The sequence below is a fragment of the Mesocricetus auratus genome, unplaced genomic scaffold (genome assembly GCF_017639785.1).
Source record: "Mesocricetus auratus isolate SY011 unplaced genomic scaffold, BCM_Maur_2.0 Super-Scaffold_100676, whole genome shotgun sequence".
Lineage (NCBI taxonomy): Eukaryota > Metazoa > Chordata > Mammalia > Rodentia > Cricetidae > Mesocricetus > Mesocricetus auratus.
The window spans coordinates 208,151-231,421 of NW_024429266.1; the positions used below are offsets into that span (position 1 = coordinate 208,151).

Below are 23,271 nucleotides of genomic sequence, written 5' to 3' on the forward strand. Positions count from 1 at the left end.
AGGCAAGAAACCTATTTTTCCTTCATATTTTTGAAGGGTTTGTGTCTGATAGTACCTTGACTTCAGTTAGGAAATTTCTGTGTTAAGACATCACATCTGTGCTGATTTGTTACAGCAGTTACAGGAAATGTATGCACCAACATTAAAAACTGGAAGTAAAGAACTATGACCAAATAGTGTGGCCTTTTCAGAAGTAGGACAACGGCTCTCAATCCTGGCTGTACACTATATTCATCTGAGTCCCAATCTGAGAACAGCTAAAATAGTACTTCCTTAAAGGGATGGGACCCAATGATCACTCTTCTGGTGACCAAAGCTATGTTACTGGGTTAGAATGTGCCCCAGATATTACATATTAAAGGCACTATCTTGGGCTTCCATAAAAAGTATATACACAATAGTGTGCTAGCTTCCAAATAGAAAGTCTGGACCAACTTCTTAAAGCAGTAGGATTCAGACTTAATTCATTTGATCTACTAAACTGGTTGCAGATTTTTCTTCCTCCAGTTAACAAAAGTGCATTATATTCACTCCTGAAAAATCTGGTAAGGCTTAAGTTACTTCAACAGAACTTTCTACTTGGATTGACAGCATGGTTTCATAAGCCTGACTCAGGAGGGTATTGCCAAAAAAAAAAAAACCCAACAACAACAACAACAAACAAAACAAAACTGCATTAACAATCAATTATAAAAAAACTACCCCAGAGTGACAATTTTTATATAAATGGCATTCAGACTTAAAAAAAAAAAGTGAGAGATGTTCCGGCTTCATTTTACTCCTCAGAACTTCAGGATATGGTCTGTTTAAGCATTTGACGAGGATGTTATACATTTCTTTTATGGGAAAAAAATCTTAAATCATTGTTTTTGTGCTTTGATATTAAATTCTACCTGCTAGCACTTAACTCATTTAAGAACTAGAATCATAACCTGGAGTTATTTTAATTATATTTTCCAATATAAATTAATTGGGAGCTTTGGGCAGGGTAGCTAAGTTTAAAAAAAAAAACTTAATGTGTAGTTAATACCTCAAACTGTCATACTTAGAGGAGCTGCAGTCTCCTACTTTAGTGGGGCAAATTAAACAATACAGCTGAGGGACTTAGCCATTCCCACCACCACATCCTGAGACTTAGAACATGGATTCTTCAATCAAAAGCCTGAAATAGCTCTGCAGCTGCAGGATGTATCATAGTCACTGGGAAGTCTTTCCAGCAAATGCTTCATTCACCTCCCACTTTCAGCACAATAGGCAAGGCAGCCATCTGGGGTAAGACTACTGGATGTGGGCTCAAAACAGGCTTTCCTGGGCAGCTGATTCACCATCAGTTATTGAAACCCACTGGCTTGAAATGATTATATTGCAGATAGTTCATAGCTAGCTATGCAACTTCTATGGAAGAGGGGCCACCTGCTTTCTTCCTGAAGGTTCTCCAAGCATGAACCCTGCCCTTCAATACTGTCAAATCTCCAAACACTTTTTATAAGATTGTCTCACTGCCTATTCAAGGGTTGAAATGAACGATCAGCTGAAAGTAGAACTCCATCTGCTACAAAAGCAACTGAAATTAGCCTGCTCCCCTGTAAGGGCCACATGACACTTTGGTTAAGTAAGTTCCCTGCAGCAACACTGACAGGAGGAAGGTCAGAGTCCACAGTTTCCTTGGAACCAAGAACAGTCTTCCCATTTAGTAACATCCCTCAGCCTAGAGCTCCAACCTTCTGTCTCTGATAATCTTTCATCTTTAGAATTTCATTCCTGTCTTAATGACCTTCATTTTTAATGTCTGTCTGCAGCAACCTACTTCCAACTCCTTATGATTGGCACAGCAAATTAATTTTTCAGGGCCCACTTCTCATTGCCATAGAATTATGAATGGAAAATAATAGATAAAAACACAGACATGATAAATTGAATATAGCAAATTATTTATTAAAGCCAGGATGCATGAACATACTCTTAACAGAAACACGGTTCAGCACCAAATGGTTTATACAATTTGTAACGGTAGTATATGTAAGAAACTACAACCGAGGATATCAGATAAATTACAACAACTTAATTATAAAACCCCATTAAGTTATCTCTAACTTCTGCTACCACATGCACATGCATTAAAGAAGTTAGGAAACTGTGATCTTCCTTCTCTGCCTGTGTAGGAAACGACAGGCTGCTGCTGGCCACACACCACGAGGCTCTGAGGCTGGTGCTTTTCCCCCTACATCATAACCGATTTCAAATGGTGCTAGACAAAAACAGACTCTGAACACCAGGAGAAATCGGTCAGCCTGTGTAAGAGATGGGCCAGTGGTGGTCTTCAGGTCTGAACCTCAAGGCAGACAAGTGACAAGCTGTGTTGCAACCACGACTGAGTGCTTCAGGCATCTTCCAGGTACAGGCAGGCAGTACTGATGTGGGTGAAGCCGTCCTCCATGTGCAGAACACTGCCCCTGTCTCTGCTACAATCAACACCCAGAACATCACTGGACAATAAACAGGGCCAGGCCTAAGCCACTCTCCCACTCCCATGGAATGCTGGATAAAGTAGATCACTTCCCGCCCTGATCATGCCCTTGTATTTATTTTGAACACAACATACTTTCCCGCTATCGCTGCCTCTAAAACAAACAGACCCAAGAGCAAATTTCAACTGTCCATGTCTTCCCTTGACTTCTTGAAGGAGAGAGCCAGTCCTGTGTACAGTAGCTTCTCTGTAGTCTAACCTCTGCTGTGCTGCAATTCTTACTCCTAAAACACTGATTTCAAATGGTGCTAGATACAAAGATGGAAAAATCTAAGCCACCATGTGAAACCAGCTTCCAGAAGAAGATCATCTCGCTGAAGAAAGCAGAAGTTCAGTCAGAAGATCCAGCCTCACCTCTGAGAATCATCTTGCCTGTCAGAGGCAGAGGACAGCCATGCAATGCTGCTCAGCACAGCATCAGAGTCACAGGCAACATTTTGAGCAGACAAGACCAATGCAAAACTCGTTCCCTGTATGACTTCACATTAGTCATTATACATTATACACAACGAAACAAAAGAACCAAGTTCATTCTACATATGTACATTTGTAATGTCTTGAACTTAGTATTTCCCAAGATGCATAGTGTCTGTCATACATAGTGACATGTCACTTCTTCAGGACAGTGACCTATGAGATGTTAACCACTGAATACAAGTGTGTCATCTGTGTCAGGACAACTCTTCCACAAGTATTATTCAAAAAGAGCACATGATCTTCCCATCCCATGACTGGCAATTTGATTTAACCCAGAGTAACTAAAAGCTGGTATCTTATTTGTATTACATAGATAATCCTGTAACACAAAAAAGGGGTATATTTTTAAAATTTATCTGAAAATAAGATTCACAAACTGTTGTGAGTTTCCTCCAATGTCACAACCCAGAGAAAGGAGACAAAAGAATAGAGCTGTATGTTTCTGGTTCCTCAGCAACTTTTTGACCTTGAGATATAAGCTTATCTCTTTTTATGGCTCCTGGCTGCTACAGGGTAATAGAGCAACTATAATGTGAACATCCAGTGTCGCAATACTTAGCTGTTCTGAGAGTTCAAAGAAGCAGTTATTGTTCCAATGTTTGTATAAGAAACTAGTCATAGGACCAGGTGAACTAGTGTCTTTATTCCTGTCTTGGTCTTGTACAGCCTGACTGTGATTTCCTTCCTTTTGAACTGAACTCTTCCTAGACTGGGGAGGGGTATTTAGCTCAGGAAATCTGAGGGGGAGTGGAAGAGACTCACTGTAACACATGCTATACCTGGGTAAAGATGAGGGCACATGGTGTTGGTACTGCAAGGGGTCAGGTAATCCAGGAGAACCTGCTTTTGCTCTACTGCCCCACTAGTGCCTCTGTCCTCCCCAGCAATAGGGAAGACGATGGCAATGAAGTCTACCAATGACACTGACAGGCTTAGCTTCTAAAAAACTGAACCAGTTAGAGGAGAAACAGAAGGCTCAGCAGCCTCCCTGGGGCTCTCCAGGGTCTCAACTACACAGAAGTGCAGGCAAATCTATATACACTGAGTTCCTGAGTGACAGTGACACTGGTTGCCAAAATTAGGGTCTTGTGAACTAGACAGGTCGTAAATATATTAGATGGCAGTTATTAACAAGGGTCAAAACCCTGTAAATGAAGAGGACAGATGAGGTTTGATTGTGATAATACTCATCTTTTCTGATTTTCATTTCAGTCAAATTTTCTTAGCAACTTCCTATTGCTAGTATCCTTAGTCTCCTCCCACTACCCTTTCTCTATGTTAAGGATAGATATCCTGCAGGGATCCAGGGCACACCCTTCCACCCAGAAGTCTCGGTTTGTGCTGTTACCTCCCTTTGGCAACTTTCCACCTACTCCCTCAACTGCCATCCCTACTTGTCCTATCTCAGCTCTAGAAAGCTTTCTCCAAGGTTAGCCCAGTTTGCTATCATTTAGAAAACACCTATTTCTTTTGGACCTCAGCATGGCATGAAGCTAATGCCTTTTTTCCTACACAGCAAGTGAAATGCTGCCCAGGCTTAGGCTATGCTTAGCAAAGGAAAACTACTGGTGAAGGAAAAGGTAAGGTCTAGGGTTCCACTGCAAACCCTGTTTTCTGGTGGATAAGAACCACTGACAGTATGGTGATTTAAACACTAAGCTACAGAAGAGGGAAAGAAGCAGTCCTAGCCCATTCAGACCCTTTGTCATCCAACTCCACCCAGGCCTCAGCATCCCATAAAAGCGGTCCCATAGTCAGCTGAGCAATGTCCCTTTTCTGAAACAAGGTGGTGACCCTTTACTTGTTTGGAATAGCTGGATGATTTGATAAAGTCTGGAAGGCTCTAGCTTTCTGGATGTCTATGGCAGCAGCCCATGAAAACCTTGGGCCGCTAGGGATCTGATCTCAGAATAATGGGATTTCCCCCTCCTCAAGTAAATGACTTAAGTAAACTTCAAGCTACAGGGTTTGATGGGGTTGTCTAGCAAAGAAACCACCCTGCGTCACTTAGCAGTACGGAAAAGGTCACTGAGCAGGGAAGATGTCTGAGACACCACTCTTCAGCCTCCATCTGTTCCTGGACCTGTTTTTTTTTTTTTTTTCCTGGAGGCCATTCTACCCACCCATGACGGGATACTTCTCCGGCAAGGCAGGGGCCGGAGGGGTGGAGGCAGGGGTCACTTCCTGTTAAACCAGAACACCTGCTTGCCTACACGTTGAGAAGAGGGCCCTGCCATCATCGAGAATGGCTTTAGTGTATTCATCAGTAAACAGTAAGCTAGGGAAAACTGTCTGTCTGTCTGTCTGTCTGTCTGTCTGTCTGTCTGTCTCTCTCTCTCTCTCTCTACACACACACACACACACACACACACACACCCAGACTACTTAGGAAGGAAATAGCCAGAGGCAGCAACAGCATGCAACAGAGGTACAGTAATCTGAAAAAAAATAATATTCTGTCTACAGATATACAAAATTAACACACTGAAAAACCAACCCATGCAGGCCAGACAGCACAACCAAAGGTTAAACGTGCTTCATGGGCCACTGGCTAAAAACAAAGATTAAAAAGACTACTTCTTCTATAGTCTATGACCACTAAGATTTTTAGAATCCTAAATATCATGAGCCCAGAACAGAACCCCACAGAATGTGGGAAGAAAATGAGTGGGAGGAGGAAAAATACTTGCCCTAGGAATCTCACCCTGCTGGCCCAGCTCTGCTGTCTGATGTGCTCACATGCAGAACGTGGGAAGGTTCCAGCCAGGCAATAGCTTCTTGCTCCTGACCCAGCACTGAGTGCTGAGTCACAGTTGTATGCATGAGAGTTCCTGCCAAAGTGGGGGAGGGTGCCAGAAGCCTGCCATCCATTTTCTTGCCTGCCTCTGAAGACTGATTTGAGGGTTCCCACCAGTTAGAAGAACTCATCTTTGGGAGGGGAAGCTAGGGAAGGTCTTTTTCAAAGAAAAGGGAACATCTTACCTCCAAGAGAGACTGCATATGTGAACTGAACAGGCTGCCTGGCTTCCTGTCACTCTCAGCAGTAGCCCAGCCCCAGCATCCAGGACATTTTGTCTTTGGCTGTCAGGGTAGGTAGGGAATGCTGCCAACAAGCTGTGGTTAATGAATCAGAGGAAAGGGTAATAAAACGAGGGATATATGTTGAGAATACACGGATAAAGGGAAATTTGGAGCTTGTTGACCTAACATCAGTGACCACTGATTCCCAAAGTGGGCATAACATTCTTGAGACCCAGTGTGTCCTGCAAGTGCCTGCTTGGGTAATCAAGGGAAAAGCAAAGGCTTCAGAAGCCTGTGGGGGCCAGTACTGGCTCTCTTGACTTCACTGAATTAGAGATATGGAGACCTATGTTCCTGGGCAAGCACATTCCAAAAACTAGGTTTTCTGTCCTTTCCTCCATGCTACTGAGCAAGTCTTGGGTCTCAAAAGTTCCCAAACTCAGTATAATTCCATACAGGTCACTAAGGTCCTGGCACAGTATCTAGACTATCACGGTACTACGGCTGCCTTCTGGGTACAAAGTGAAGGCTAGAGTGCAATGTGCCCTCTCCGTAGCAGAGAGAGCTCTGCTTTCACAGGGAGGAGAAACACAGCCCAGAAGTACTTTCATGGAAACTGAAGCTTGCCATAAGAGGAAAGGTAAGCCTGGCTGTGGTCTCCCAATGCCTACCACAAAGTTCATGGCCCCAAACCTACACAGTCCACTCCCTTAACACTCCCAAATGGTCCATATGGCTCAGTGGAGAAGGATTCGATAAGGATACCGCCTTAATCAGGTCAGGGCAGAGAAACCCAAGTCTAACTTCCTTATCTCATCCCGCCAGGGTTGGTCAACTCTTCCTACTGACAGGAAGCAAGGGAAGGTACAGACACAGCATCCTATCTGTTGCCACACTCAGGGGACCATGTGCCTACTCACTTGATTCCCAGGAGTTTTCTGCAACAAGCCTTTCTCCTCCTGTGGAGGGCAAAACAGTTACAGAAGAAAGCATTTCAGTTAGCCATTCTCCTCAGCACAGCCCTAGGCAGGCCCCAGGAAGCCAGGGTGGACCCACTGATCTCCTAGTGGTAGTTCTGCCCAGTACCTGGGCACACACCTGGCGGCACACAAAATGGAGCACATGCTGCAACATATATGTGACTGCACTGTTGGGAGTTAGGGAGGTAGACTGGGCTTTGAAGAGATAAGTCTGAGTCTGTAGGCAACACAAACCCCAAACCCTGTTTCACCTTTGGCAGGCCAAGCTAGTGGCAGCACCTATACTGCTATTCTAACCCTTCTCTGTTATAACTTCTGCCTGCTAGTCTCAAGAACAGTGAGGAGGAGGAGGTGGTGAAGGAGAAGGGAGGAGAGGGGGGAGGGGAGAAGAGGCAGAGGAGGAAGTTTCACAGCCTAGTGCATTCCCACCAGATCAGAGAGGAACACACACAACTTCCCCCTTTACAAGCCCTTTTTCTGTCCCCTTCTAGGCTGGGGACAGCTTAGCACTGGGCAGGGCAGGCGCTCAGGTACCCAGCCAACTGGGCTCTCACAGGCTCAATCTCAAGCCTGGCATGTTCCCTAGGGTCATCACCCAGCATGCCCTTTTCCTCATTGGGGAGGCCACACCCTCTTGCTTTCAAAGTTTTATAACTGTATTGTTTGTTGTCCAGCAGATTAAATTCTTTGGTGGCTGGGGAGGCAACAAGGGTGGGGGTGAGGAGAAAGGAGGGGCAAAAAGTAGAGAAAATACAAGTAACTTCTTTTAGGCCCAAAAGATTAAACACATTCCTTTTGAACACAAAGTTCACCTGTTTTGGAGAACAGCCAGTGGTCAGAGGCAGTGTCCCCTCCCTCTCTGTGCCTATCCTCGCTGGCCTTTCTCACCTAGCAGAAATGGCATGTGGTCTTACATGTCCAAGGCCATCCGGATTTGAGCTGAAATGAAATAACAGCTAATCAGGTTTAGGATTTGCATACCTAAACAACCACAACCCCAAATTAGTACCTACAATAGGGCAAACTGACCTCTGCCAGGGTTAATAGGCAGCTAAACCCCAGAGACAGAAAGGACCCTGCAGTGGGCAGTCTGTTTATAGTCCAAATCAAAGTCACTCATTCACTGATACCAGAGGACCTGTACTTCAAGAATGAAGCAATGTAACTGAGCAGACTATAGTCAGCCCTCCATATCCCCAGGTTCTGCCTCCCTGTACTCCAGTCATTGTGCACGAACATGTATATATATAAATATGAATTACATCTTTATATGCATCCCTTTTGGCCACTATCCTCTAAAGAATTCTTAAAACAATTATTTGACATCATTTGCTTGGAGTTAGGTATTACAAGAAATCTGCGCATGGTTTAAAGTTCATGCTTTAAAGAGGATATGTGTAAATTAAATGAAAATCTCATTTCATAGAAGGACTTCAGCATCTAAGGATCCAATCCTCCATAGATTGAAATGACGGATTCAGAAATGGTTAAGGAATGTAAGAGAGTGGGAAACAGAAAATAAAGGCAAAAGAAAGTCAATAGTGTGAGCTTAAGACAGGCCTGTCTTATCAAGCCTTCTGATACTAAGTCTACAGCTAGTATTAGTTCAAAAACACACAGGATTTTCCATACTTAATACAACTTTCATTGAGCCATTAACTAATTATTTCACACTCTGGATTTCCTCTAAGTAATATGTCCACTTGAACACACACCTAAGCTTTTAGCACCAAAAACAATGCCCGTGAATCGCAGAGCTATGAGTCTACTCTGAAACTCTTAGACCTTCTTCTTAGAAAATCTTGTCTGATCTTACTTTCTCTATTACCTTTCCTCCAACCACAATGACTGTCAAGAGTCCCCATCACTGGGAGTAATGGCTCAGGGTAGGAGTAGTAACAGGAATAGAACAGATCTTCCCTGGAAGATATGAAAGACAGCATATACTTTCTCTACTTTTTATATGAGAATTAAGAACAGTTCCCACAGGTTCAGTGGCAGAAATTCTCTCTGCACAGATTCTACACCTACATTGTCTCCTCTACTCTCCTAGCCTAAGGATGCACAAAGGCAGCCAGAGTTGATTAAAGGTAGAACCAAGGAGCCACTTTATATACTGCTACCTTGGCCGCACACTGTTTCAGGGGTCATCTCAAAGTCCCATAGCCTCATGCCCAGGCAGACATTATAAGAGCAGCCAATGTGTTTTCCTTTGGAGGTTCTGTCGTCCTTTAGAACTCAGCAAAGTTTCACACAGGCCTTTCATGACATTTACATGAATTTACCTCATAGCTTTGGGTTGGATCCACCTTCTTTTCCATTCTCCAGGTAACTAGAAAGAACCAGGTCTATTACAGGGCAGATTCATAGAAGGATGCTAAAAGGCCTCTTCTACCAAAAGTGCTTCCATGTGCCCTCCCATTCAAAATAGAGTTGCAGTTGCATTCAGAGAACATAGAGGGACCGGCACTTATAAACAGACACAGATGTTTGCTGGCCCTGTGCAACCTCAATTGTTCTGAAGGTAACACTCCCAAAGTCTAACCCTTCATGCCTAAGTTCACGATAAGTGAAGGTAAGCACTTGTCTAGCCCTTCATCAGAGCCTTGGGTCTATTAAAATAAAGGTCACATAGAGGCTGAATAACCAAGAGGTCATACAGCCCAATATTCAGCCTCAGCACACCTTAAAAGAATAAGAACTGTTTTTGGGACATGCTTTTCCTATAAAAGGGAGGCCTATTTTTCCACACTGATCATGAGGCAAGGTTTCTGAGCTGATGACAGTATTCCTAGCATCTAACTATGCAGCACATTATGGGTGGTATATGTTAGCCAGCAAACAAGTAACACAGACACAACACACACACTGGGAAAGCTCCAGGCATCCTTCACAAACAGAATGGGAAAATCTCAAGGTTGCCATAATGAAACTTCCTCCCTCAGTGAGCAACATATAGTAGAAACATGCCCAGATTCAGAGGAAAAATTCCATGAAGGTATCAAAATGGCTTAACAAGAAATCTTTTCAGGAATATGGGGAATGCCTAGTATTTTAGCCAAGTGCAAGCCAGCTCTCTCAAGAGCTCCAAGCAGTAAGAGAAACAGAGGGCAGGAGAATAAAGATATTCTTAGTTTTCCTTCTCCTCTCCAATGTGCAAATAAGAAGGGAAGGCCTCAGAGATCCAGAACTCTGCCAAGTCCTACACCACAGCCAACTCTCATAAGCACATCTCCCACTTGTCTCCCAGAGGGAGCAGTGTCCTATCCTGTCACCTGGTAGGTTCTCATCAACTACTTTTACTCTGTTAACCCGTTCTCTTCACTGCCACTCATTCAAAAACCCATTCCTACTATCTACCGAAAGCCCATCACCATCATTCACACTAACACTAGGGTGCCTCTTTGGAACAAAATTTGGTTGCTCTTAGGTCTTCCTGATCCCTCCTTTCTCTCTCGGCAACTTGGGTTCACTTTCCTGGCCTTGAGTTTCTAGCTAAGCAAAATTTCCACAAACATCCAGGATGGGCCTAGAGGTAAGATGAGTTGGAACCTCCAACAGGGTCCTCATTCAAAACCTGTTTCACAGACAAGTAAACTGAGGACATGGGCGTGAACACAAAAATAGCATAGAACCCATTCTCCCTTACCTATTTCCCCATGCCATAACCTCTGACCACACATCCACTCACCCCTGTGCAGATTTTGACACTTTCAGCCAATGACTGCTCCTATATTTAGAATAGTCCCAAGCAGCAATGTTAGGCCAAAGAGGAGGGAATTGCATACTCTTGCTCACCTTAGCCACCACTTCCCAAACAAACATGTTCTAAATCCTGAAGTTTAACACATGGAACAACACCGCTGGCCTGCCTCAGCCTCATAGAGCACACAGCACACAGAGAATCTAACACTGGGTAACTTCTCCCCAACTGGGCTTGTCTATTCCCTGAAGAAACCATACACCCAGAAGAGACTTAGGATTCAAATTAACAAGCACATACTTAGTGACTTAGCAAAGACCTGACCTGAATGCTCCCTGTGCTGCACAGACAAGAGAGCCATGGTGATTAGACTGAGACAAAAAGGCAGCTGATGCCTGATGAAGGCTGAAGGAAGAAGTCAGAGGCTGAGGGCAACCATACAGTTCTAATCTTTTGGAAGACAGCTCAACGAACACAGTTTCCCAGGGTACTGAGGCACTTCAGGATTTGTCTATCATCTGGACCCCTTCTTTCCTCTCTCCCCACTATGTTTTTTTTTTTAAGACATGGTCTCACTATATAGCTCAAGCAAGGCTAGAACTCAAGTCTCCTGCTTCAGCTTCCTGAGTGCTGCCATGACAGAAATTAGTCACCATATTTTCAGTGAGTGGTATCTTCTTCATCCACATACAACGTTATCTGTGGCTTCTGTGTATTTTACACAACACAAAAAGAAACCTAGTCTCAGGGCTCTGGACCTCCGGCACACACTACATTCCTCAACATCTAGGAGGGAACTGTTTCCCCCCAGCACAGATACCAAATAACATTTGCCTCACCTCCCCCAAAAATGAATGTGCACGGCCTTACTGGGACAAAGAATGCTTGCTTTCAGTTGACATTATATCATTTCTCGAGGATATTAATTCACAAAAATGTCTGAAATCAGCCCGAGTGAGGAGAAAACCAAGGGCTTTGGGATCAAACATGCTGAAGCAAATCTCAACATCACTCATCAATTGCATGACTTTGACTTATGTCATTTAATAATTACACTTTCACTAACAATAAAAGGGAAACAGTATCTGTTACCAAGAGTGGGAAGACAGCGTTCTTTTCCATGGATGGCATATGGAGACCAAGATATCTGATGCCATCTCCTTGCTTCATTATAGACTCATCCTGACTCCACCCTGCCTCGAGTCTAGACATTTGGATGTGTCTGCCCTCACCCTTGTGACTTGTCCCAATTATCCAACCACAAACAACCATGACCCTGTGTGGTTTCTTTCATCCTATTCCTGTACTCTACCCACATAGGCTTGACTCTACAGCATGAGGCTCCGTACATACCACAGGGCCTCAAGAGTATTTTCTTGCTTATCAATCCATAAGCATTTGGAAAGAGCCAGAAAGGAACCAAACCCAGTGTATGCTTTCCTCACGGTCACTGACCAGGGAAATGAAGGAAAGCAAGGTCCTCCTGTAGATGGCAGGCTCATTAAACAGACAGTATCTCTTACTTATCCCAGAGGCGGGCCATACATATAGAAAAGCCACCTGTGAGAGTTCATATCCTCTAAATCTGCAGCTTTGGGGACCCACCTAAGTCAGTGGATAGATCCAAGATATGCACTGAACAATTCATAGCCCCAGTAAGAAGAGGATATAGTGGAACCCAGATGGTATGGACCAATCAGGTCTCTGGGTAGGGCACCATGCATTTTACTATGGTCAGCATGTCATCTCAGCTTCAATACCATAGCTCTCTTCCAGAACTCACAGACTCAGAGGCCAAGGAAAAAGTGTCAGGCATGCTTAGATCCTACAAGGAATGCTAACTGTCCTGCCTGCTTGGCTGGTAACACATAGCGCTGCATGTCACACAGCAGAAGCCAGGTTAGTGACTGGAAGCAAAGCATTAGTTGAGGGTCTGAAAAAGGGAAATGGGCAGGGTGGTACAGCCCTAATTCACAGGGACAGCTATGTGGCAAAGCCAAGATCCTCTTTGCTCTCCACTCACTTTCCCAATCAGGCAAAGGAAGGGCTGTGAATGGTAGCAGAGGTCACCAGAGTTGGGCACAAGACCTAAGGTTCTGAAGTGCAGCTAGCAGCACATCTGGCTTCCAGTGGGGTTCATCTTGAAGAAACAGGTTTATTCCTTTCCACCTCTCAGCTGTAAAGCGAACTTACCTCTTTGTTCAAACCTCAGCCCTTCCTCTCCCCTACCCCAACTGTCCCTCACACACCACTGAGGCAGTAACTGAACTTGTTAATAACAGATAACTCATCCAAATTGACTCTTCTTGGCAGGGATCTCAGAAGCTTGTCCCAAAGGGAGAGACAAGACAAACGTGAGATGGGATTCATTAATCTTCTTTGGACAGTGGTGGGAGGGGCATGGAAGATGAAACACATCTACACAATGCCAGTAGGGAAGCTGCATGGACTGGCTGGGGTTAAGATTCCACAGATACCTAGTAGAATCATCCAGGATTATTCCTTTTTTCCTTAGACCCTAGACATTGGACTGTTAGTTCCCACTAGCCCTAGGGGCCAAGAACACTGCCAGCAATGACAGACAGGGAATTCTGAATATCGCAGACAGTACCTGCTGTCTGCTTTCTGGTTTGTGTCTGCAATGGAGCTGTCTTCCCAGTTGTGAGGGAGACCATCGCTTTAACACAATACTGCTGTTACTGTAAGGCAGAGGAAAAGTTTTTCCCTGTCAAGTGCCTGGAGATATTTTGAAGACAATTGAAGGCCTAAAGAAGGAAATGATTCATTCAAAGGAAAATCCCAAGTGGAAAAAAAAATCCAGAATCCAGTCAGCCCAGTCTAAACTTTAGACCCCAGACCTCGCCTAAGCCCCTTGAAGGCTCAGTGTGTCCAGAGTAAGGCAAATACCCACACTGCACAGGAAAGAACATGCCTGAGCCCCGGGCAGCTCCCAGGACCATAAGGATTGTAAGGGGAATGATACCCAGTATTCTATGGTTCAGCAGATGAGAAGCTTCCTTCCCCTGACTATAGCTGCTGCCCAGATATCTCCCAAACATCTCATAGCCTAGCTAGTTGAGCAGGCTGACCTTATGCCAGCATTCTGCCAGTTACTCATTTCATTCACAGAAAAACTAGGAATGGAAGAATGGAAAGAAAAGAACAATTGTTGGGGGTTCTGAATGGTAAAGTTTGAGGGAACAGATCCAGGGAGCAGCCACACTCCAACTACATGGGAGGCAGGCTCAAGCCTTTCCTTTGTTGCTTCTAGTTTCTAATCAGCAGCCTGATATTAATCCAGCAACAAGACTAGGTCCATGCTGCATCAGACCACACCTGAGGTCATGGAACCACACAAATTGGTGGCTCAAGATTACCTAAAGAAAGAAAAGACAATCTAACTTACCATGCTCCACCACCCAACACCATGGGGCTTATTCACCACCCACCCCCTTCCCAGGACAACTTCCTCTCCCTGCCTTGCTAAATGAAGGTTAAGATATAAAAACAGAAAGAACAGATATGGCTCTTGGGCCAGTAGCTGAGCATGTCCTCATTCATCCTAAGGGAAAAAAAATCAAAGGGAAGAAGAGGGGTGTAGACAAGCACAGAGAGTAAAAGATCCAAAAGAGTGAAGAAAGGTCAAAAGACATTCTTGAGCAGGGCAAGTCAAGCAGGAAACGGAGACACTGGGAGCTGGTATTTCATGTAGGGCATAACCACCTTTGGCCATACTGAGTGCCCAAGTCTTTCCTTTTCTGAACATGGCACCCTGGCCATCCCACCTTGGCAACTTCATCCAGCATGACCTTTTATCTATCAGCACCTGAAATAGGAAAAAGAAGAGTGAATATGACAGACCAAAGCCTGATATGGATATACACCTTCCAGCCTTGGAGATAACTCATTCTCCACATTGTGGTTATGAGAGAAGTACTTCTCTCCCACAGGGAAGAGTAGACACGTCTGATAAGAACTGCTTAGCTCAAGGCTATATATAGTTGAGGTTCCTACCAGCCTAGAGATTTGGAGCTAGAACTTGGCAGATCTGTGCCAAGTGTTGGCAAGGACCATCCTCATGCAGCCAGTCAGCTAGGAGCCTCAGCCCAATCTATGCACAGTGAGTGCAGCAGGGTCCTTCATGAGGCTATTAGCACTCTTCACCAAGGACATGGCTACTGGATCCATTTTACAGAAGACTGGCTTCTAATGTGTGAGTCTAAGGGTGATATGTAATGGATGAACACTAAATTCCCACCTTTCCTTCTGAAGGACAAAGAGAGGGTACATAGGAGAGGAAGGAGGTATAGCAGCCCAGGACTATAGATACCTATTCACTTTGCATATTTGAAAGCAGGAAAAATATACAGGAATGAAGATGAATACTTACCTACTGAAAGAAAGCAGAGTGGTCAAGCAGCTCCTCTTTTCTGTTCCATAAAAACACAAGCCGACCGCTCTAACCAGCAGTATTATTGCTTAGACACACACACATCATCCTTAGCTGAGCCCGAGTTGCCAAGAGGTTGTCACCTACTTACAGATAGAGCTGTGCTCTTTGAGTTCTCTGCTGGGAAGAGAAAGGAAGGTAGATCAACTGGGCTCTGCTCACAAAACCAACCAATCAATGATCTGTGACTGGAGTTTCTATGCAGCCCCTGGGACAAAAGTCCTCAGCTGCGGCAGATGCAAGATAACCCTGGGCAGAGCAGTGTGGAGAAGGACCAGTACCTGTGGGCACAACAACTGATCCAGGGGTACCTAACCACTTTGTCCAGTGATGGACAGACAACAGGGTTCTCTGAAGCACGTCAGTCAGGTTTGCATCATACGCATAGCTCAGAACTAAGAGGTATGACCCCCAAGTTCCCAGTTCCTACACTTATGCTGCCTTTCTACTCAAGATGCTCTCTACTCAGACACAAAAGCTAGAGGCTTCGGATACCTTTGAGAGCACTGTGGGTATATACAGTTTGTTCCTTCGGCCTGCTCTGCTCCACTCTGCTGTGACCCCAGGCATATCTCCTTGCCCCCATTTGGCCTTCAGGCCCAAGAGACATACCTCCCAGAGATTCTAAATGAGTCATTCTAGGTGGTCCTTAGGTAGAAGAAGTACTCTGGTGGCAAATGCCTACACTAAAATCAGTGGCTAGAAAATGTAAGAATTAAAAGAGGCATCTGGAAAAAAGTCTGGAACAAGCTCAGGGCCAGAATGTCCCTCATTCCACAAACTTAAATTGTTTGTTCTTCACCCTAAACTGCGTCAAGGGTGCCAGAGAGAAAAGGGTAATAGTTTGACCACGATACCATTGCAATGGAGGAGGCATGGTAGGTGGGGCAAGGGATCACATGTCTTTAGTATAAGGCTGCAGGAAACCCCTAGAACTCTGGGCTCCCAAAATGAAGTGCTAAGGGGGCAGAATGAAGATGTGGGGGAGGAGAATTCATTTCAGAGGAAGTGAGGAAGATGAAGGGAAAAGAATAAGCTCTGACGTGGTCCCCAAGGAAAGGAGCGGCCTTCAGGTGAGGGCAGGTGAGGTGGACCACCATCCACACAGACCTCAGAAGAGAAAGAGTATTCAGGCATCCAGCCTCCAATGGAGCGCCTATCCAGGGGACTGTAATGGAGGATCTCCTTGCCCACTCTTGGGAAAGTTGTCACCTCCTACCCTCAACAAGACCACCAAACCCATCACATACAGACCCACTGAGAAATCCCAAAGGGCTATCCGGCTCTGGAAATATGTCTATCACTTAGGACCAGTAAGAGAATTTAAAAAAAAAAGAAAAAAAAAGGAGGGAGGGAGGGGGGAAGGAGGGAGGAGGGAGAGAGGGAGAAAGGGAGGGAGGGAGGGAGAGAGAGAGGGAGGGAAGGAGGGAGAAAGGGAGGGAGGGAAGATGAAGGTACTGTCTTCTAAGCTCACTGAATAACACAATCATCTGTCTCTCCTCTGAATCTAAAATCCAAGGGTCTCAGAACCCTTGCAAGGTGTCTGGTGTCTCCCCAATCCTGAAGTCTAGCCGTGGCCTTTTGACTGCCCAGATCCCTAAAAATGATGCAAGGCTGAGAATCAGCCCAGAGTCCCATGAGCTGTTTTTACTGCTTTCCTGTTGTCAGAACATTCTGGTTGTTCGGCTGAGAGCTCCATCTCCGGGCTCCCAATACACTGAGTCATCTTCCAAAGAGAAAAAAAAAAGGAAACACACACACACACACACACACACACACACACACACACACACAAAACAAAGCAACCGTCGCCAGGGCCCAGATTGTTGTTGACAGAGGACTTTGAGCTACATAGCCCAGAATTGATGATGAGGGGCATGAGGGTGCCTGAATTCCCCTCCCACAGGGCTCAACAGCATCAGGAAGCATGCAGTCACTGCTGAGATTCAGAAAACAGACTAACAAACCTAGCATCAAAAGGGCTCTCAGGAACAATCCCTGCTTAACCCCCTACTCTGATACCACCAGTGCCCCTTTGTTTCCTGCTTCAGAAGCAAAGGGGCAACTCATCCCTGGGGGAACACCACCACCTTGTAGGCTTGAGGTACAAACTACTGAGACGCCCCTCTCTGTACTTGCTGTGACAGCACGGAAGTACATAATTTCCTCCTAATTTGCTAGTCGCCTGCTATTCCACAAGGAACAGACAACGCAATGGGCATGCCTATAGAGCAGGCTGCTAGGGCTCTACTTTACAAACTAAGGTCACTTAGGCGAGAAACAGAATGACCTGTCTGGAATCACCCAACTGAGATTGGGGTACAGACCTGGGGTCCAATGTGTGCACCTGCCTCAACACCTGGGGCTTACCCTCCATGAAGGTGATCCTGCCTATCCACCTCTGGCTATTCTTCCAAGAGGAAGGCAGGCAATGCAACCGAGGTTTGTTCATTTCAGCTACAAAAAAAAAAAAAATATCACCTTGACTAAACCTGGCCAAGAAGGAAAAGGAGAATATTATCAAGTAGGTATGGACTAGCTGAATGACCTAACACAGTATTAAGAAACTTAACAATATTCCTAAAACAGTCACATTGGAGGGTGTCACCTTCTATCATCTTACAAACATGGAGGATTCATACAGGAAAAAGACTTTGAAAGCTAAGGTTCTTGCCAGACACAGGACCCTCCTTAAAGGGTTATGATAAAAAAACAAAACACGTAACCATTCTTGAAGTGTCTAACATGGCATCTGGCAACCGAAGCTGTGAATAGGGATGTCTTCCTCCCTCTTCCCCAGGCTTCTTGTTGAAGCACAAAGTCCGACAGAAAACACATGGTACTGCACACAACAAAATACCACGAAAGAAAGGAGACTCGTAACAGTGGTTCAGGGATCTGCTCAGGGAGACATCTGTGAAGGCAGTGAGTGGGACTGCAACAGGTAGAGTGCAGGCATGGAAAATACCAGGATTGAAAAAGGGGAGAAAATAAAAGCGCAGAAATATGAGTCGGCTTGTTATTGCCTGAGGAAGGGTTCTTGGGAAAGCTAAGGCCACTTTCAGACAGCCCCAAGTATCCTACTAAATGGGAGGAATTGCAACCTGATGATGCTAGGAAACCATTTTAAATCTCTGAGCAGGAAGACAAGATGGCCGCTATCCGCAGCAGGGCCTAGAAAGGGTTGGGCAGCAGGGAGCCTCACTAGAGGACAGCAGTTAGAACTGTAGCCCTGGCAGGGGGCATGAAGGAAAAGGCAGGGCCATCGGACCAAATGCTGCTGCATGCTGCGCACGTCAGTCACCCCCATCCCCATGTAGTGGCTGCCAGAGATGGAGCCTATCTGAGGGACACAAACTACATGTCTGCCACATCTGAGATGAGCTGCTGTGTCTGCCTCTACTCTCCTCCAACACTGGGCTTTTCATGACACATCTGTGAGCTTCAGACTAAAGGTGGGCCCCAGGCCATGGAACCTTGACCCAGAAGGTTTCCATTTAGACCCCCCCTACCCCCACCCAGTGCTGTAACCCAGGGTAGAATCAGGCAGGTTCTGCCTCCAGACCTACCATCACTGCAGCAACCATAGCTACACCCATCTATATAATGCCTCTACCCCTCTAACATAGATTCCCCCCCTTAGCCCCACCCACTTCTCAGAAATGGCACAGCAGGGCCAGCAAGACGAACAGCACCAGCCATTATGTGGAAGACCAGCAGAGATGCCTTCAAAATGGCAGCCTCAAAGGAATCCAGAACCCAGCCAGGGAGAGAAAAGCTAGAGACGAGGAAGGGGAACTGCCAACCCCCTCCCAATAGGCTTTCACACCCCTCCCTCATACTAATACTGTCAGGTCTTCTTCAGAAAGTCCCTGCCCCCGAACCAAAAGGGTAAAGGGGAAGGAGGATACTACCCCCACCTCCAAGCCCCAGGGACCATAGGTGACACAGGGTACTCAGAAGGACATTCTGGGGCCCATGTCTCCGGATGAGACAGCAGACCATTTCTGTACTCAAATTTGGTCACTAAGTGGACAAGGGCTAGCCCACACAGGGAGGGATCCTCCCAATCCTCCCCAGCAGACCCTCAGCTGTGAGCCCTGAGGAGTGGTGAGGTAGAGCTGCAAAGAAGGCTTGAGAAGGCACAGGCCACCCTGAGTTATATAACAAGCAGGGAGGTGTTTGTCCTAGGCCAGAGGCCGAGGGCGCATTGCGTTCATGCCCTGGATGCGCAGTCATGGGTGGGGCCAATGTGCATGGTACAGGACCCAGCAAACTGCCCCCACAAGTGAGACCCCCCCCTCACAAGGGCAAGATGGGGTGCTACAACTCTGATTTTCCAGTTTCCTTCCCCCAATAAAAGACAGCTGCTGCTGCCCCAGTTTTATTCTCCATCTCTTAGTTCCCGAGATTGACTAATCGTTCTAATGGGAGTCCTTCAAACCTCTACCCACCCACTCGCTTTTCCAGAAACCTCACCAACAGCCAGTTTCCAAGCAATGTCCTGGGGTTAGTCCCCATCCTCACCTTTCCAAGCACAAGGTAGCAGCAGCAGCAGCTTCCAAACGGCAGGTTCTTCCAAGAGCGAGCTCGGCTGAGAGCTGATCTGAGGACCTTAGGCTGACCACAGCATCAGCGCAGATCCCTTCAGGTGGGAGCAGCCCACTCAATAGGAAGCCCAGGGTGGTGGTGACAGCAGCAGCAGCTCTGCCCTACCTTGCCCGATGGTTTCCAGGGGAGCCAAGAATTATTTTTGCCGCAACACCGAGGTGTGGCAGATTGGAAAATTCCCTTTTCTGACACCAAAGCAGAGGACAAATATTTTCTTCCAATTTAGTCAATCCTCTTCAAACCAGTCTCCCCAATCTCCTTCCTCAAAATAAAATAAAATAAAACTTTGGGGGGCACTCTAAGCTCTTCTTCCTTACAGTGACTGGAATTTTAAAATGATAAAGGAAGAAGCTATGACTGGGCAGTCTGAAACAGGCAGACACAGGCACCTACGCATACCCCTAAAAGAGATTTTAGAAGCTGCTGGGCTTCTCCCCCTCCCCTTTAAGCAAGTGAAATGCAAATTCAGATTTGATACCCTGTCCTCAGCCAATCAAAAAGGGCTTTTCACCTGCCATTGGCCCTTCCACCAATGAGAGGAAGTGTCTGAAGTAAGAGCCCTCCCCTGGCCAATGGAAGGCCAGCTCAGTCACTTAGTTAATGATGCAGCAGTACAGGGAAGGCCATCACATGTGAACTGGAAGGGAGCCAACATGGAGACACAGAGAACGCAAGGTAAACAACTTTCCAACGCCAAAAGGATGACATTTAATCTCTAAATGCTAGCTTCCTACCTAGGCTCATCCTTAACCCTTCTTCTGGCCTCACAGATCCCAGGAGCCTCACTACCTGTCCCCACAGAGCTCCTAACAAGATGCAACAGTGACTGCGTCATCATTCTCCACTTTTCTTAACTACGCAGTGACAATCTACCAGCTTCACCCCACTTCTCCCAGCCCACACCCTACCCTATGCTTATGCTCTCTACCACCCCAGACACCCAGGACTAGACATTCTTAAAGGGAATGCCTGGAAAAACAGTCCCTCCCGACTGCTTCTTGTCACTTCTCACTCTCTACCTTCCCCAAGAGACCTGCACAGATGGACGCTGACACCCAAACAACCTGGGAAACCAGTCTCTCAGCCCGTCAGAAGAAAACAGGGTACAGGGTGGGAGGTTAAGTGAGAAGCTAGGCATGGTTCACTCCTCCCCTCTACCCTGGTCAGGCTTTAGTAGCTGACACTGAGGGAGAAGGAATTGAAAGTGGGAAACAACAATAAAACCCTTCAAAGGGGAGAAAAAAAACAGTCAAAAGCAAGGAAGAAGGTAAGAAAACACAGAGCACCCACAAACCCTAGACGTTGCCCTTATCACACGAAATACATACGTGGGGGAAGAAGTAGGTTACGCCATCAAGTGCTTAAGCCCCGCTGGACCACCAGTCGTCTCCTGCGCAGACCCAAATTCCTATCCAGATACAAGGTGCCGCAGTCCTGAATGTTCCAGAATCCACTCTGATGAAGTCTTCCTCTGCCGCCCCACCAACTCTTGTACCCACTCCCCCCCCCCAATCTCACCTCCTCCACATGGGAACCGCCCATGCCACCTTGCATGACATCTTAGCCTAGGCTACCCAGAGGCCTCTGGCCCTAAACAGATTTCTAAACACTTGGCAGAACCTGGTGCCCAGTGTTGCTATGACTTGTTTCTTGATTTCTCTCTCTGCTGCAGCACGGCTGCTGCTAGCAGACCTATCGACAGCTTGTGTGTTCGTGCTGGCTCGCTCTCCCTCTCCTCTCCTCCTCTCTCTCTCTCTCTCTCTCTCTCTCTCTCTCTCTCTCTCTCTCTCTCTCTCTCTCTCTCTCTCTCTCTCTCTCTCTCTCTCCCTCTCCCCCCTCTCGCTCTCTCCCTCTCCCTCTCTCTCTGCTCTGAGCTGTGACGCAGATCTAAATTCTCCAGTCTGCTCCTTGTGTTGCAGAAGCAGAACTGCAGCCTTTCCCCTGGAGAGGCAGAGGGCAGTGCCAAGGCTGGTCAAACAAGGGAGAAAAAAAAAAGTTGGACCTACATTCTGTTTTCTTGGCCACACTTTTCAGCCCTTTTTTCCCTTTTCATACCTAACAGCTCTGGAACACACAGGTTTCTATCCCTGCAGCCTCTCCTCTTCCTTTGGAGCTCCATGGCAGTAAGACTAGGTTTAACTCTTTAAGGGGCAGCCCCCAGGACCCAGCTAGGGCTCTCCTGTACTAAATGTTGCATCATCTTTTTGAGCCATATGGGCTTCTCCTAGCCATAAGCTAAAATAGACCTCACTATGAGACCACTATCCCATTAACTCTTTCTGCCACAGACAAATCCAAAATTACAGCCATAGCTATTTGTTGGAATTATTTTTGTGCTTTCTTTCTTTCATCTTTTTTTTCCTATTTTGTTTTTAGCCACGAAATCAGGACTTTTATATCCTGAATTTCCTAAGGATAAAAAAAGCATAATTAAAACACTGTCTGCTTACCCCACAAACAAGATCCTTCTATCAGGTCAGGTATTTGAAAAACAAACCAAACAGCAGCCTGAAGAAATCCAGAGTAATGTACCTCTATTCATTCACTGTTCAAAATTTTAGGATCTAGATAGGTATGTCCAATTACTTTCCAAAAGGCACATAGGCCGCAGCAGTCTGTGATTCATTGCTGAGTCATTTGTTCCCAAGAAGAGCCTTCCGACAACATAAAAGACAACAAACAGAGAGATGGCCAAGCCTGAACCTGAGGTAGCCAATACCTGCCTGGTTCTTCCCTCAGGACTGATCACCAACCAAGATGAACATACACCAGCCCAACCCTCAGTCTTTGGGCAATAGTTTAGCGTACCCCCATATCCAGAAACTCATTTATGAGGACGGTGTTCCACTGATGCCTCAGGGGCAGGTGAATGTTACTTTAGGATAGTGACAGCTCTCAACAGAGCAAAGCAAATCCCTGACCATGATTCCCAGAACAGTTCAAATACCAAATCAACGAACCCTACATAACCAGGCATATTCAATAAGGCTCTACACTATCCTCTAACCAGATGTTTCACATGTGTTCATTCCTGGGGAAGTAAGCTGATTCATAACGTGCATCACATTAGGATCTTGCAACTTTCAGGAAAAACAGTAACAGAAGACCAGGAAACCACCTCTTCTATACCCATTATCCCATACAGTATTTACCCAACCACCTGGCCAACATCTTAGCCAGGAGAGAGAAGGACCTCTTGGAAGACAACCTGGCATTCCCTGGTTTTAAAAGAAGCCTGGGGCATCTGTGCCAGGCTCCCAGCAGAGGGGAAAGCGCTTCAAATTTACACCTTCTGGGAGGCGGGGTAGAGTATGCCAATAAAGAAGTTACCTACTGGTCTGATGATCAAAAGCATATGGCTTTGATGTCACTTAAAGCAAGTCCCCCAGTATGGTCCTCTGCTTACCCAAGTACCCATTTGCCAGTTTCCTTCTCCATGGGGAAACACACACACACACACACACACACACACACAGAGCCTAAGTTCATGTCAGGACATTCT

At 46.0% G+C, this 23,271-nt stretch overlaps 1 long non-coding RNA gene across 1 annotated transcript; it reads right to left on the reverse strand.

The window, feature by feature from the left end:
• Window positions 1–1,914: 1,914 nt before the first annotated feature.
• LOC110343322 lies at window positions 1,915–16,517 on the reverse strand. The gene is made up of 2 exons (XR_002385572.2): window positions 15,099–16,517; window positions 1,915–14,534 (listed from the first exon to the last, which is right to left on the reverse strand). It is a non-coding gene; the product is annotated as an uncharacterized LOC110343322 (long non-coding RNA).
• Between the last annotated feature and the right edge of the window lie 6,754 nt (window positions 16,518–23,271).